Here is a 14,609-nt window from a genome sequence, read left to right as displayed (position 1 = left end):
ATTGTTTGCATTTGATGGCATATGTGGATAAGCCTTTGATGGCAGAGGTTGTAAATCGCTGATGATAAATTGAACTGATTTGAGTTGAGAGCTGTATGCGGCCACTAGTGATGTTCTGTTATTGTCACTTTTGGGCCTGTCTTGTAACAAGTTTTCTCTGGGTATCCTTCTGGCTTTGCTAATTTGTATCTCGACTTCTTCAGGTGGGCCCTTGTTCTAAAAATGTTGCTGCTTCAAACGAACATGGATCTTGTCTGGGACAAACCACCTCCAAAAGGTAATCTTCTGCTGGTGCACTGCTCTCCCTCTGCTAATCAAAGTGTTTCAGCTGTCAAAGAATTTTTCATCTTCCACACAGGGAGCATGAAACTGGCTTTGCTACAGCTGGCAGGGGCTTTGTTTCCCCAGATCTTGTAAATGCATTGGTTTGGGGGACAAGCTCCATTATGACATAGCCTTACAGCCAGGCCATCTGCATAAACATAGAGCACCAGATCTCTTTGAGAGCCTTTAGCAAGGCTTTGCTATTTGGTTAAAAGTAAGAAAAAACCACTCACATCCTTGCTTACCAATTACATGCGACTGAATATTTTCCCAGGTGGAAGGAACGAAACAATAGCTTTTGCTTCTGTGCAGGAGCAGAAATAATCATCCTGGGACACCACTTACTGAGTTTCATAGGCCTTTCCAAATGCTTGCCAGTGCTTGGATGTGGTTTATGGAAAGAAGATTAGAAAAGGACACAGCAAACAACACCACAGGGGGGAAGGTCACTCTGTTACTCTTGCCTCTAGGGATTTTTCTGCTGGGTTTTGAGATAAAACCTATGAACATTTAATGAACCTGCACACTCTGTACTTGACAATCCATGCTGCTCAGTCTTGGATTTCTGTAGTTGGGCAGCCTGTAAATGTGGAACCTAGAAGAAATCAATACTATCTTGGTGTGTTACATTTTCATGGCCAAGACAGATTTTTTCACCTTGATCGTATGAGCAGAATCCAAGATACTTAATTTTGCCTAACCCTGTTGCACTGAAGCTGATCTACCACCAATGGCTAAAGAGGCAAATGCTGCTGCACCTAAGCTTTCACAGAAAGTGTCTGCATTATAAGCCATATTTTCCCTTCACCAATCACTTGGTCAGGGGTGGCCAAACAATGGCTCTCCAGTTGTCCCATGGCATACAGCATGCTAGCAGGGGCTCATGGTAATTGTAGTCCATGTATATCTGGAGAGCCCTCATTTGGTCACCCCCGCACTATGGGCTTCTGCTGGTATCTGTCTTAAATCTTTGTTTCAAGGCTCACTAACTGATATTCAGGAGATGTTTGTATTAAGTTCTTTTTATGAGTTGTTAAATTCTTCAGTTTCTTTTAAGAAACTGAACATAGTTCCTCAAATCTTTCTTTGGGACCAAAGCTTCTGGCCTCTTTCAGGGCAACGAGGGGGGGGGACGACCGGCAGGGTGGGAGAATGGGCGGGTGGTTCTCAGCAGCAGGAAGTGGCGCAGACTCAGGCAGGCAGGCGGACCAGCGAGTGGGTGGCTGGGGTCATTCTCAGCAGTGGGCGGGTTGCACGGAGGCAGGCCGGCAGCCGGGGGAGTGACTGGGTTACAGTCAAGGTGGGCAGGTGGTTCTGGGGGGCGTGATGTGCACAGGGAGGTGGTTGGGCAGACCGGGGAGCGACCGCCTGGAGGCAATGGTGGCCTGGAAGGCTGTTTGCGGGAGGCACAGTGGGCCCAGCAGAGAGGCACCGGATGTGCGGGTGGCGGCCAGAGGCCATTGTTGGCGTGTCTGGTGGGTGGGGTGGTGGCTAATGGGGAAGGGCTTCGGTGAACAGGAGTGGGTGCTATAGGCGGCCGCTCCAGGGGCCAGCCCAATCCGGAAGTGCCCACCCAGACAGGGCTGGCCGCATGGCCCTTTGCGACCCGGACAGGCTCACCTACATGGCTGTTTGCCAATTATAAAGAGCTACTTATAGTAAGGATTTAAAATATTTCTTGGCTACCTCATCATTTTAAAAAACCACTTCCGGTAGCTGTGATTAATGTCTAGAGATGCAGCATGCATACCAACTTATGCCCAGTGGCAGGGAAGGGGCAGTATAAAAGCCAAATTATAATATAAATAAATAAAAAACTTAGAGAAACAGCAACCTTAAAATCCAAGACCTAGCCTCTAATGCAGTGGTCCCCAGCCTTTTCCAGGCCGAGGACCAAGGGGGGAGACGAAGGCCCTGGGACTACCAGGAGGGAAGAGGGAGGCTCGAGGACCGGGGGGGAGTGAGGGAGGTGCAGGTGTAAACACAAAGGGGGGAGGTGCGCAGGCATGGCAGCTCCACACCTGCGCGTTTGCGCCCACCGGCGAGTATCGCACTGCAGGGTGAGCAGCACTTACCGGCGGATGCAAATGTGTAGGCGTGGAACTGCCACGCCTGCACGTTTGTGCCCGTGCCTCCCCCCCCCTCAGCACAGCACTCACCGGTGGGCGCAAACTGCAGGCGTGGAGCTGCCGCACCTGTGCATTTGCGCCCGTGCCTCCCCCCCTCAGCACGGGGCTCGCCGGTGGGTGCAAACGCACTGGCATGGAGCTGTTGCGCCAGCGTGCTTGCACCCATGCCTCCCCCCCTCAGTGTGGCACTCGCCACCAGGCACGTTTGTACCTGCGCCTCCCCCCTATGGCGCGAGCTGCGCCATGGAGGGGAGGGAGGGAGGCATGCCCACTGGCGTGCTGGCACCTCCCTCCTTCCCCCGCCACAGCCTGGGGGTTGGGGAACATGGCTCTAATGTACTTACAACCCTCCCATTTTATTTTCATTTTTGTATATCAGATTAACCCAGAAGACTGTCATAATAAGACCCAGTACTAATATCTATTGCATCCCATTGGATACCTCCACCTCCGTGTGGCTGTAAAGCCCTGAGTAGCAATGATAGTATTACTTTAGTTGTACAGAACTGCAGGATTCTGCCTTTTCAGCTGATCCACCGACTAGCACAATCCAGGCCATTGATTTGTTCTGGGCTGTGTTGTTACAGAGAGGTAAACTCTTGTTGGCATAACCACAGATCCTGGACGACTGGGTCATTGTATTTTCATAGGAACTGGCATACTTTCCCAGGGTTGTGCTGCCAGTTGGCACCATGAGTGGTGACATGATAGAAGAAAGCAGACAACGGACAACAGCTGCAGCAAAATCAACATCAGCAACAGTTTGGTCAGACTGCAGGAGCATCTATTCTTCTTTCTGAGTTGGAAGACATGGCACACCCTGATACAGCATGGGAAAAACAGCTATAGTGCTTTCCATGCATAATAAATTCAGAATCTGACATCAAACCTGATGTATACTGTTTATGAATGGTTTTAAAAAGTCATTTTTGTTGACTCCTGTTTTTACACTGTGTATTTCCTTATAATTTATTTACTTAATTTGTACCCCATCTTTTTCCATAATGGGGACCTAAAGCAGCTCTTAAACAATAGCAAGCAATCAGTAATGGGTAAGTCAAGGAAGTTGTGTGATATCAAATTGCCCAATAGTTGCTGATGGACTTTAGTCCCTATGAGTTCTCCCTCAAAGACCAAAACAGTCCTTCCCTCTGGATTTTTATACACAAGCTTGAAGGTCAGCAATACTGTTGTGGTTGCCTAGCAATCCATACAACACCACTAAATGGCATCCATTTCTTAAAGCTACAGATACTTATTCTATATATTAGAGGCTTTAACTCCCCAATTTTTAAAATTTTTGATTTCAGATTTTTTCCCTGGAAACTTGGGGCTTTTTTTTTTCAGATTACAGAAAAATCTGTGTTTCCAGTCCATGGCTTCAGTGCACAAATTTGGCCATGTTGAGAACTAGATGTGTCAATAAAACTCCACTAACACCACCCTCAATTAACCCAATTAAAAGCTCTCAAAAATAAAATGGCTTTACAATGCTTTCTAAAAATATCTCAAGATGACCCCATGTCACCTCTTAAGGTAGCCCATCCCACTTCTATAAAAGTGGGGCCACTATAGAGAAAGAATAAGCTCTAACAGATAGCCACACGGCCACTTTATGGGGGAATGCCCTGCCTACAGCTGTTGGGTTTTCTTGTGTAGAAGAACTGCTTTACCTTAACCATCACTCCCAAATCCAGCAGCTACTCCTCCTTTGCAAAGCTGGCAGGCCATATTTCAAAAGGAAATGAGATTAAGAGAATGCATAATCTTTCTTTCTGCCCACTGTTTTCCTCAGTAACAGTCCCAAAGGCAGGCCACAGGAAACCACCTCTGAACATCTCTCATTTTGAAAATCAGCTTTCCACCACACTGAACCTCCAACTGCAGTCTCAGATTATGAGCCCTGATGATGGTCAAGTTTGTTTCATTCGTCTGCTTTAGTACCAACATTTCGTCAGTTCAGTCTTGCCCTTATTTGATTCTACAAGTCTCATAAAAGGTCTAATCCTGAAAAGACTGTTTTTAGGACCATCAAATGACGTCAGTGAGGGTTTGCAAAGATACTAAAAAAACTCCCAGAACCCAAATTTGTTAAATTTCATTCCAGATTGACAGATCTGCCAAATTTATTTCCATGTCAGGTATTGAGCAATTTTGTCAGTATTAATGGTTTTACTACCACTCGTTACGTTTTTCTCTTTGACTGTAAGGATTGTTAAAAGCTTTTTTAAAGGATTAAAAAGGAAATGGAGATCCTCACAAATTTTAATAAGGCCACAGATCCTACAGATATCTCTAGGGGACTCATCCAAAAGTGGATATAAAACTGAAATGAAATTTGACTGACAAGCAGCCTGTCTTTCAGGGGATATGAAGCCCATTAATTTGCTATTTAGTAATTTCTGCTCTGCTTTTCCATTTACAAACCAAACAATGCAATAAATTGTGTGTCTACTTAAGCAGTGAATGTGTGTAGCAAAAAAAGGAACATTCCAATCTCAATATGCAGAACTTGCAGCAGTGTAGCAGAAATTCACAACACACATGGATGCATCTGGAAACCAGGAAATCAGCAGCCCCATTGAGTCAAGCACAGAAGGAAATCAAGCTGTAATGAAGACAGGAGGAATTATTGCCAAGGAACAATATACAGGATTGTGCTATACAATTTCTACCTCACACTCAAAATAAGTGTCAGTTGGATAACTGCTGTATTCTATTCTGATTTCTCAGACTTCTTATGACACTTGCTAATGTTTGATGGTCTCAGCAGAGCATCTAGTGGAGAATGTGTAAATTACAGAGATTAACTGTGAAAGCCAAAAAAGAAAAGACATTACCCACAATGTTTATGCACGGATGACTGTGAAATATTCTTAAGCAGAAGATGCCTGTTCCAAATAGTTCCGGACATAAAATAAAATCTTAAAGCAAGTGGAAAGCAAGGAGACTTTGGACATTATTGGACAGTTGGGTGATAAATCTGGCCAAGAGATCCAGCTCAAGAAGAGATCTGTATCTAACAAGGACCAACCATTAGCTGGTAAAGAGCCTCTCAAAAACTTACTTCTACCTCTTCATTTCCCTCCATCTCAGGTGGCTCCAACTAGTGTTGTCCTCCTGGCTTGCAACCTGCTTTGTTCTATTTCTGACTAACCTCCAACAGCAGAAGAAACTACTATCCAAAAGAACATGTTTCTTTTAATGCTCTCTGTAGTTTCTGGCTGGTGTCAGTGATGCCTCAGTGAGCCCTATATGAAAAATATTATGAAAGACAGATCACAGAGATTGGCTTCGATTGCATCTGGCAGGAGAGAAGAACTGTATTCATATCTACTGAAGCTACCAATGCAAATTAAAATGTTGGTGTGTGAGAATATGCAATGAATTTTCAATGCCTGTCTTCTGGATATACCGTATTTGTCGGCGTACAAGGCGACTGGGCGTATAAGACGACCCCCCAACATTTCAACTCAAAATATTGAGTGAGCCCAGTGGGGGGGGGGAGCCGCTCGCCGCCTGCCGCTCGCCGCTCGCCGCCGCCCGCCGCCGCTCGCCGCCCGCCGCCCGCCGCCCGCGGCGCTGCTCCCCCAGTGGGGGGGGAGCCGCTCGCCGCCGCTCGCCGCCGCTCGCCGCTCCCCGCCACCGCTCGCCGCCCGCCGGCGCAGCTCACCCAGTGGGGGGGAGCCGCTCGCCGCCGCTCGCCGCTCGCCGCTCCCCGCCACCCGCCGCCGCTCGCCGCCCGCCGCCCGCCGGCGCAGCTCACCCAGTGGGGGGGAGCCGCTCGCCGCCGCCCACCGCTGCTCGCCGCCGCTTGCTGCTCGCCAGAAGAGCACCCGGCGTATAAGACGGCCCCCCCACTTGGAGGCATGTTTTTCAGAGGAAAAAAGCCGTCTTATACGCCGGCAAATACGGTATATTCTCACCACCAAGGCATATGCTTTTGAAGGCTGCTCCTCCACTTTAAGTGAAATAAATCATATTTGGGAGTGGTGCCATTTCCTATAATTCTCTGTAAGTTTTGACAAATTGTCACTGGTCATCTGGCTTCTTTGCTCCTACCAATTAGAGCCCACAAATCAAAACATACTACCCCAACCCACCCCACGCAGACACAAGAGCTTGATTTCTTCCACTTAAGTGCACTTTTTATGGACTTTGCTCAGGGAATTGTGACTTCACTTTAAGCTGTAACATCTCTATGACAGTTTATACACTGGGAACTTCACTTCCCCAGCTCCTGTGCAGGAGCATAAATCGAGGGCGGATAAGGTACACCAGGCAAAATGCTCCCCCGTGTGGGTAAGAGGTGGGCCACCTGCCACGACTAAAACTCCAGCCTGCAGCCAGGCAGGAAACTTCCAGTGCATAATTGGTCTATGGCTGTTTCAAGGAGAGTCCAGTTCTACCACTTCTCTAATCACAAGCATGGCCACTACATGAATTTGCATGGCCAGATTTGGCTCTGTATTAAAACTATCAATGCATAGTTATGAGTGCACAGATATTGAACTGGAGATTGTAAATAAAATGTGCTGATCATGTTACAAACTGTGTCCTGGGAGAATTGGATCTCTTCTTCGATTTCTTTTTAAAAGAACAAACAGGTCACACTGCAAAAATCAAAAGGTGACTATTTATTGCTTTTTTATTCTAAAGGAGTTCATCTGGCTTTATACACTAGGCTTTCATGTTTCCATTCTTCTTACTTGTTTTAAAATGAATCCTTGTCACAAAATAAAGTGCACGAATGAATGTTTGTACAGAAAAGCTCAAGATAAATGGGCTGCCGGGCAAGTCATAGAATCAGACTTTATAGCAAAGTAACTCTGTTTCTCTTTGCCGCTACTACATGTAGAGTTTATATGCCACAGATTTATCCAGGTCTGCCTAGAACTTTCCCAAGGATTTCAACCAGAAATTGACCCTGTGGGGCTACATAAAATGGGCTAGACAATAAACAGTTATCACTGAAACTGTTGAGAAAGGCATTATTCTGCATAGAGTTTAACTATAAATCGGCTTCCAGCATATTGGACAATAGCCAGTATTGGTATAATGGCTTATACTTCACAAATAAGTAGATACAATATGCCTGCACTCAAACATTAAACCTGAATGTGCATTAAACTGGCCTGTTGTCAGGTTTCCATATGTTCCTTCCCCACTCTAGACCAGCAAGGAAATCTCAGGAAATTAAGGGCGAGGCCTTCAGAAGATAGGGCTTGGGGAGGAGAGAGACTCCAGTAGGGTACAATGCCATACAGCTAGGGATGGGCATGAACTGCATTTTTGTGGTTTATGGCCTGTCTTTTTGTGAGGAGCAGAAACCAGGCTTCTCCCATGAAAAGCAGTGGGGATGGGGAAACGGGCTGAAATGAGCCATTTAACCCTCTGCTTTTTATTCCCAGCTGCTCAGCAGTTGAGTCAGTCCCAGTTCTCTCAGAGGTCTGTCAGCCTCACCAACCTCACAGGGTGTCTGTTGTAGGGAGAGTAAAGGTGGGCAACTGTAGGCTGCTTGAGACTCCTTCGGCTAATAAAAAGCAGGGCACAAAAAACAAAACAAAAAAACAGCTCTTCTTCATGAACTACCACAACCTGCCTTAAAATCTGTGGAAGTTCATGGTGACTCTTCAGTTTGCCTACTTCAGTTCATGAATCCCAGACTAGCCACAATTTGTCATGAGCTTGCATCTGTGAGCTGGTCTGCGCCCAACCCTACATACAGTTCACCAGTCCCAAGGTACCTCTTGTGGCCTGGAAATCAATGATGATTTGGGAAGATTTCCAAGCCCCATCTGGAGGCTGGCAACCTTAAAACAACTTAGAATCCCAGTTTGGGACAAAGGAGAAACTAATTCTATAGCCACATGACTATATCTGTATGTCACAGGTAACTAGAAATGTAACTGGAGCTAGAAACCAGAATTTCCATATGGCTTGTTGTCTTTTAGGCTAGCAAGATAGGAGTCAAGAGGGCTAAAGAGCAGTGAAACCAGTATTAACAGAGTATCAAGAAAGCATCAGAGGAGCCATAAGAGAGCATAGAAAGGACAATGCAAAAAAAAAATCATAATCTAAGCATGATCAGAAGTCTCTTTCCTATTAGACAATTATTCTAGAATAGTACATTAGACTTTCATTGTGACTGCAACCCTAAGAACACTTTCCTGGGAGTAAACTGATGCTTACATCTGAGTAAACCTGCCTAGGATTACCCCCTATGTCTACAAGGGTTTTGCATATATGCTTAAGGATATCATACAAGTATATTGTAGACTAGAAACTAAGCCTGTTGTGCTTTGAAGACAGCGGGCGCTAGGAGCCCTATAGAGTTGGGCGGGGTGGGAGCGCGAGTTGGGGGTGGTGAGGCCGCGCACCCAAGGCCGGGGATGGTGCGGCCTGCGTGGCTCGGCTGGCGTCTGGCGGCTCCTCGATGTCTCTTCCTGGCGCAGCTCCCACCTGATTTGTCGGAGGGTAGGCTCCGTTGGCACCCTTCCTCATCACGGACAGGGCCCGCCCTCGGGGCCCTTAACGAATTATTTAATCCGCTCCGCTAGGAGCGGTTAAAGATAATGGCTTTTTTGTGTTCATATTGATAATTTATTATGTTTATGGATTTTATGGTATGAATTTTAACTGAAAGCCACCTGGAAAAGGGCTCTGTACAGGCAGCACATAAATCTAAAGCATATATAAATATAAAGTTAAGCTGGGTTTTCTGCTTCCAGCTCTCTAGGTGCTTTCACCAAACAGCTCTCATCCACAGATTCTGTTGCCCAACAAATGAATTCCAACGCATCCGCTGTGAAACTGCTGGGTGGAGACAACATTTGTTTCTCTGGGTTTTCTGTAACAGTTGTTTCCAACATTACATTTCTCCACTCATGATCTAGACATTTGCATAAAGCCTTCTTTGGATTTCAGACATCACCTTCCCTGGCATGATCTTTCCATTGTTTCAGAGGCTTCCCATCAAGAATGTGTTTTTTTTTAATGAGGAAATATTGCCTCAGAAATATGTAACATCTGAGGAAATATCAGGCAAGACAAGTACTGTGCACTGAGAAAGACTCTGTTTCAAAAACATGGATTTAAGGGACTCACCAAGAGCATGATGCTGTTTTCAAATGGACCGCTTCTCAACCTAAAATGAGTTCCCTTTAGTTTTTGTACTGCTGCTGCATTGTCGGTGCCATTGTAGCCTACACACACTTCAAAACTGCAGGCAGATTCTGACTTGCCATAATGAGAGAAAAATGTAAAAACTAACCGTTCTGGTCACAGCCAAGCCAAGCCATCTGTCTTCAATAGCAGCCAATACTACTAGACAGGAAGAAAATACAAGAATGATTCATTGCTGGATTCACTCACAGCTGCCAGTGACTGGAGGTTTTAAAAGCAACCAGAACACAAGACCCCAGTTCATGGCTCCTTTGGCAAATATGTCGCCTCCTTGAACACATCATTAAAAGGATGCTTACAGTGCACATTCTTTACAGGCCCTATCCTAATCAAATTATTCCAGAGCTAACAAAATACATGAATAGATTAAAAAACAGTAAATATCAATACATCATTTTTTAAAAAGCAACACAATCATAAAATGACATCCCAATAGAGCTGACAATATCAGCGTGCCAACCCAATCAACTGTCAACAAATTCAGCTAAAACCTTGTAAACGATTTTGCGCAGTCTCCTAAACACTAAGCAGGGTCAACCCTGGCTAGAATTTAAATGGGAGACCTCCAAGGATTAGTTCCTCCAAGAAAACCATCTCTGAATGTCCCCTGCCTGGCTGCCAGACTATTCTTAGATCTCCTGGCTACACTGCACATGCCATACAATCCTTATCCATGGTTGCTCTTAATATTAGGGAAACTGCCAGGGGGGTGGAGCATGTCTGGCCCCCGGACAGTGTCTGGACTCAAATCCGGGCCAAAGAGGGCGAGGCCAGCAAAGCTGATTGGACCGGCCGGTAAACGCGCCGCCCTGCCTAACTGCCCGCTTCTCCAGCAGCCTGGCTGCAGACAAGCCTGATTGCTGGAGGCAGCGTGTCAAAGCTGCCCTGCTGCTCCACCCGGCCGGCGGCAGTGGAGAGTAGGCAGCCACAGCAGCAAGGGCAAGGTGGCGCTGGCCCGAGGTAGGGGCAGTAGCCCGGAAGAGTTCGCACAGGCTGCCGCTAGGATGAGCCAGTGGTGCCTGCAAACACCAGGGGCTGCCCCAACGTGACAGCAGTGCCCCCAATGAGCCGCCTGCCCCGCCCACCAGCAAGTGGAGGTGACCACAAGGACACGCTGGTGGCCACGAGTAGGACACGCCAGCACCTCCACATATGTGGCAGTGGCCTCGGGGGAGGAGCCCACCCCTAGGACCTGCCGCTGGAGAGCCGCGGCCATCTTGCGGCCACGAGCTGCCACCGTCCCCGAGGCGTCTGCTGCTGCCCTGACGACTGTGACCCGCCGCCACCCACAAACCTCTCCATGCTACTGCCGAACAACCTGAGGAGCACCCACCCAGGGAGCCCCAGCCCCGAGCCCATGCTGCCTCCCCAATACGAGGTTACTGGGGGCCGTGGGAGGCCACTTCCTGATTCCCCTTGCTGCCTCTGCCTCCCTCCGCCTCTCCCCCCTCCCATGCCCCGCTAGCACCCATTGCCTTCCAGCGTGCAGCGGGCTTATTCACTAGTGAATAAATAATTCCAAACAGTAGTAGGGAATGACACCTCTTTTCCCCACTTGAAAGTGGAGTAATGGAGCATGAACAGGGACCATGAAGGATTTTACTAAACTGACAGAATAGGCTTCAGCAGTGTGGAATAGTGTTTAGATGTGGTACTGAGAACTGGAAGTCCCATGTTCACATCCCCAATTGTCATGGAAGTCAGAGACCTCGGGACAGTCAGCCTAAGCTATCTCATAAGCTTGTGAAAATAAAACAGAGGATCTCCATGGAGGAAAGCAGCACAAATAAGTATGAAATATTTTTTTTAAAGGAGCCAAGGAAGTGAGTTGCATTGACAGCGGAGGTTGCCAACCTCCAAATGAGGGCTGGTGATCTCTCAGAATTCCAACTAATCAGTTCCCCTGGAGAAAATGGTTTTGAGCTAAGGTCCCTCCCCAACACTGACCCCCCCACCCTCCCCAATCTCCTAGAATTTCCAGACCGAGAGCAGGCAACTCTAATTGACAGTTTTAGCAAGCTATGTTTACTCAGAAGTAATTTCCATTCATTTCAGAATTACTTCAAGTGACCAAACTTCCAGGATTATATCTTTAAATTGTACAGAAACAAATCCTCATATAGTTCTGTACATGATATAATTTGCAGGACTCAGGTGAGCTGCCACTGCGACCTGTTGGCCACTCAGCATCAACACACAGCCTGCTCCAACTTCTACCATCTGTCCTCACAGTACTTGTGAGCAATGGCAAACTGTACACAGCACAAATAATAATGTGGCACAATAGCACACCATCTTTCTCTTGCAACAAAGGTACTTCCATTCAAAGAAGGAACAAATAAAGAATCCTGTGCAGCTCTCATCAAAACAAATAAGTCCATCACAGGCATTACTACTGTAAAAGTGAAAATATTTTCTTCTTTTCAATTTGAATGCACTGCTCACTAGTAGTTCGGCAGCTCATTTTTGTTTTTTTTCAGGAAAGGCCCAAGTTTTTCTGATTTTACTAATGAATCCTCCCTGGACCTTTTTCATGCCAGGAATTTACCCAGACTCACTGTTCAACCAGTGGCAGGGCAAATTCCCAGTTCTACACAACATTGGTGCCAGCCTGGGGCAATTCCAGGTCTGGCCCAACTCAGGCCCTGAAATGCTCTGGGGCAAGGGAACGTGGATAAATCAGCATTTCCATTTTTGCTCCGGATGTCAACAGGGCCTATGTTGGGCCTGGGCTGTGCAGCTGACAAAGAATCAGACTGTCCAGGCTCGAATCCTCTCCACCATCACATGACATACAGCATCCTGGAAGGGACAAAAAAAATGCCCCAGATGACTCCAATGTGCTGTGCTGCAGAGCTAACTGGAGCATTTTTTTTTCTTTAAGAGTGTGGTATGGCATTGGTACGCAATACCACGTTCTTAAACAAACAAACAAAAAAAACAAAAAAGACCCCTGCTGCCCCACAAAATGGCGGAACCTTGCCACCCCAGCTGCTGTGCAGGAGCACAGATCCAGGGCTAATGAGTTGCAACGGGAAGAGGTGAGGCAACCTGCCCTGGCTCAAACAGCAGCCTGGAGCCCCACACTGAGCCTCCCATGCCGTAAACATCCTAGTGCAATACTTTCTACTGATTTTCCCCAGGAAATTAAGAAAACTGCAATGAGGAGATGGGGGGAGACTTCTTTATAATGAAATGTTTCTTCACAGTTGCAATTACCCCCTCTGCACTGTAACTGGCCACAAGGAAAACTACCACGTCAGTCATTCTGGATAAGTGCAAGGTGTCCATAGTGGGCTCTCCGTGAAACACAGTGTGAGTACTGCTGCCCTACCCCAAACTGTGCTCATCTCTAAGGTATCCAGCTGCTCTAGAAGTTATAATACTAACCAGGAGGCCAAATATAGTGGAACAAGGCATCATCAGCCTTCCATCAGTTTCTTTAGTAGATGTTAGAACAGAACTGCACACCATTTTCTCCAAGCCTTATCTGCAAAGAAAATAACAAGAAAACCTATACATGTTTCCTCAGAAGCATGTGCCATGGAGTTCCGAATAAATTATTTCCATTGAATTACCTCTGAAATTACTTATCGTAAATGATTACACTTTGCTCATACTTTGGACATAACCACTCATTTCTTTCTTGGCAACCCAATATTTCCTATTTTGCATATCTAGCTAACATAGGAAGGAAATTTAACTATTTGACGAGAAAAGTTTTAAAAAATCTACAAAACAATATGTTGCATTGAGTTAGTAGATGCAAAAGTTTTAAAAAATCAATTCCTACGCAGGCTGAAATAACAATTTTAAACATCTGCAAAAGAATTGCGTTCCAAGGATGTTTAAAAAAAGGCACATGGAATTGCCAGCAGGTGGCAATATAGCTCCCATTCAAAAAGTCGAAAAAGCCTCTCAAAATACTGCAAAAAACCACTCTTGGTTGCTCCGAAAGCAGCTCGGGCTTTAGCAAAGCAGGCTTACTAAAGTGACGACAACCGCTCCTGATCTTTCCAGTCGCAGACGCGTCGACCAGCCAATCCCTGGCTCAAGACGAAGAAAGGGGCGGTCTTCCGAATAGCCTAGCCAATCGCGTTGCGAGTTGGCCTAGCGACTAAGCGGCGAAAGTGGAGAGGCGCGGTCTTGGAAGTTTACAGCTATGAGGGAAATAGAGCAAGTAGAACGCAGGAGTTCTCGCGAGAGTTGCTTCCTGCACTTTCCACGGGGTGACTGCGCAGCTGCCATGTTGGTTGCTATGCTGCTGCTGCTGCTGCCTGTCTGAAGGCAGGCGGGAGGGAAGGGAAGGAGGCTGGCTCTGGGGAGGGGAGAAAGGCGGAGGAGGCGGTGGCTGCCAGTCCTCGCCTCCCCCCCCCCCGCGCCATAGGCAGAGTCCTGCTGCTTAGCCGCCGTCTCCCCCCCGGCCCCGGTGCGCGGCTGCGAGAAGAGCAAGAGCGGCGAGGAAACCTCGGGGTGGTGGGAGGAAGGCGCCGTCCCCCGCAGGAAGAGCGGAGAAGCCTTTCCCTTTGACTGGAGGGGCCCAGGAGGTGGGGAGGGGGGAAGGTTGCAGTGCCTTCCCCCCCTCCCTTCCCCTCCCCGTCCCCTCCTTTTTGTCTGCGGTGGGAATGTGGGGGCGCTTTGGGTTGGCAGTGGGGTGTTCGCGGAGACGGCCATCGGCGTTCCCCTTTGCCCCCTTGCTGCTCGCCTGGAGGTTCAAGAACTGAGCCGGATTGTGGATTTGAACTGAGCTGAACCCTTTCCGGGAGGGGGGAGTCCCTCCCCGGCCCCCTCGCATAGCATTACTGGACGCTCCCCTCCGTCTTCACGCCCTCCCCTGCGGGGGCTCGTCTACCGTCATCCTCTGGAAGGACGTGGCTGTTATATGAAGGTAAGGACACGCACCTTACTCCCAGGCGGTTCGGGTGGAAATGGGTGTGTGCGAGGGAGGAAGGACACCCAGCAGGATTGTGG

General features: G+C 47.6%; 2 protein-coding genes and 1 long non-coding RNA gene across 6 annotated transcripts in view; 2 read left to right on the top strand and 1 right to left on the bottom strand.

Annotated features, from left to right (window-relative positions):
* LOC143829512 (uncharacterized) overlaps positions 1-3,234 on the top strand; it is a 21,250-nt gene extending 18,016 nt beyond the window's left edge. Inside the window, exons 2-3 of the long non-coding RNA XR_013228177.1 lie at positions 204-277; positions 3,104-3,234. This is a non-coding gene — a long non-coding RNA (uncharacterized LOC143829512). The remainder of the gene's footprint in view (positions 1-203; positions 278-3,103) is intronic.
* The window catches only part of LOC143829507 (fibrinogen-like protein 1-like protein), a 20,245-nt gene extending 5,636 nt beyond the window's left edge, over positions 1-14,609 (bottom strand). The window contains exons 1-4 of one of the 4 annotated variants that reach the window (XM_077320561.1): positions 14,541-14,563; positions 13,626-13,798; positions 13,029-13,128; positions 9,727-9,779 (exon numbers count right to left, since the gene is read on the bottom strand). The gene's annotated coding sequence lies outside the window, so the exon portion shown is untranslated. Of the gene's footprint in view, positions 1-3,351; positions 5,062-9,726; positions 9,780-13,028; positions 13,129-13,625; positions 13,814-14,540 lie in introns of those variants that run through there. The other 3 variants (XR_013228175.1, XM_077320562.1, XM_077320563.1) reach the window with 3 other exon arrangements.
* The window catches only part of PTPN4 (protein tyrosine phosphatase non-receptor type 4), a 138,693-nt gene continuing 138,003 nt past the window's right edge, over positions 13,920-14,609 (top strand). Inside the window, exon 1 of the mRNA XM_077320550.1 lies at positions 13,920-14,526. The gene's annotated coding sequence lies outside the window, so the exon portion shown is untranslated. The remainder of the gene's footprint in view (positions 14,527-14,609) is intronic.

The sequence above is a fragment of the Paroedura picta genome, chromosome 2 (genome assembly GCF_049243985.1).
Source record: "Paroedura picta isolate Pp20150507F chromosome 2, Ppicta_v3.0, whole genome shotgun sequence".
In the NCBI taxonomy this organism is placed as follows: domain Eukaryota; kingdom Metazoa; phylum Chordata; class Lepidosauria; order Squamata; family Gekkonidae; genus Paroedura; species Paroedura picta.
The sequence above is the reverse complement of the archived record's forward strand: the minus strand, read 5'-3'. Positions and strand labels throughout refer to the sequence as shown.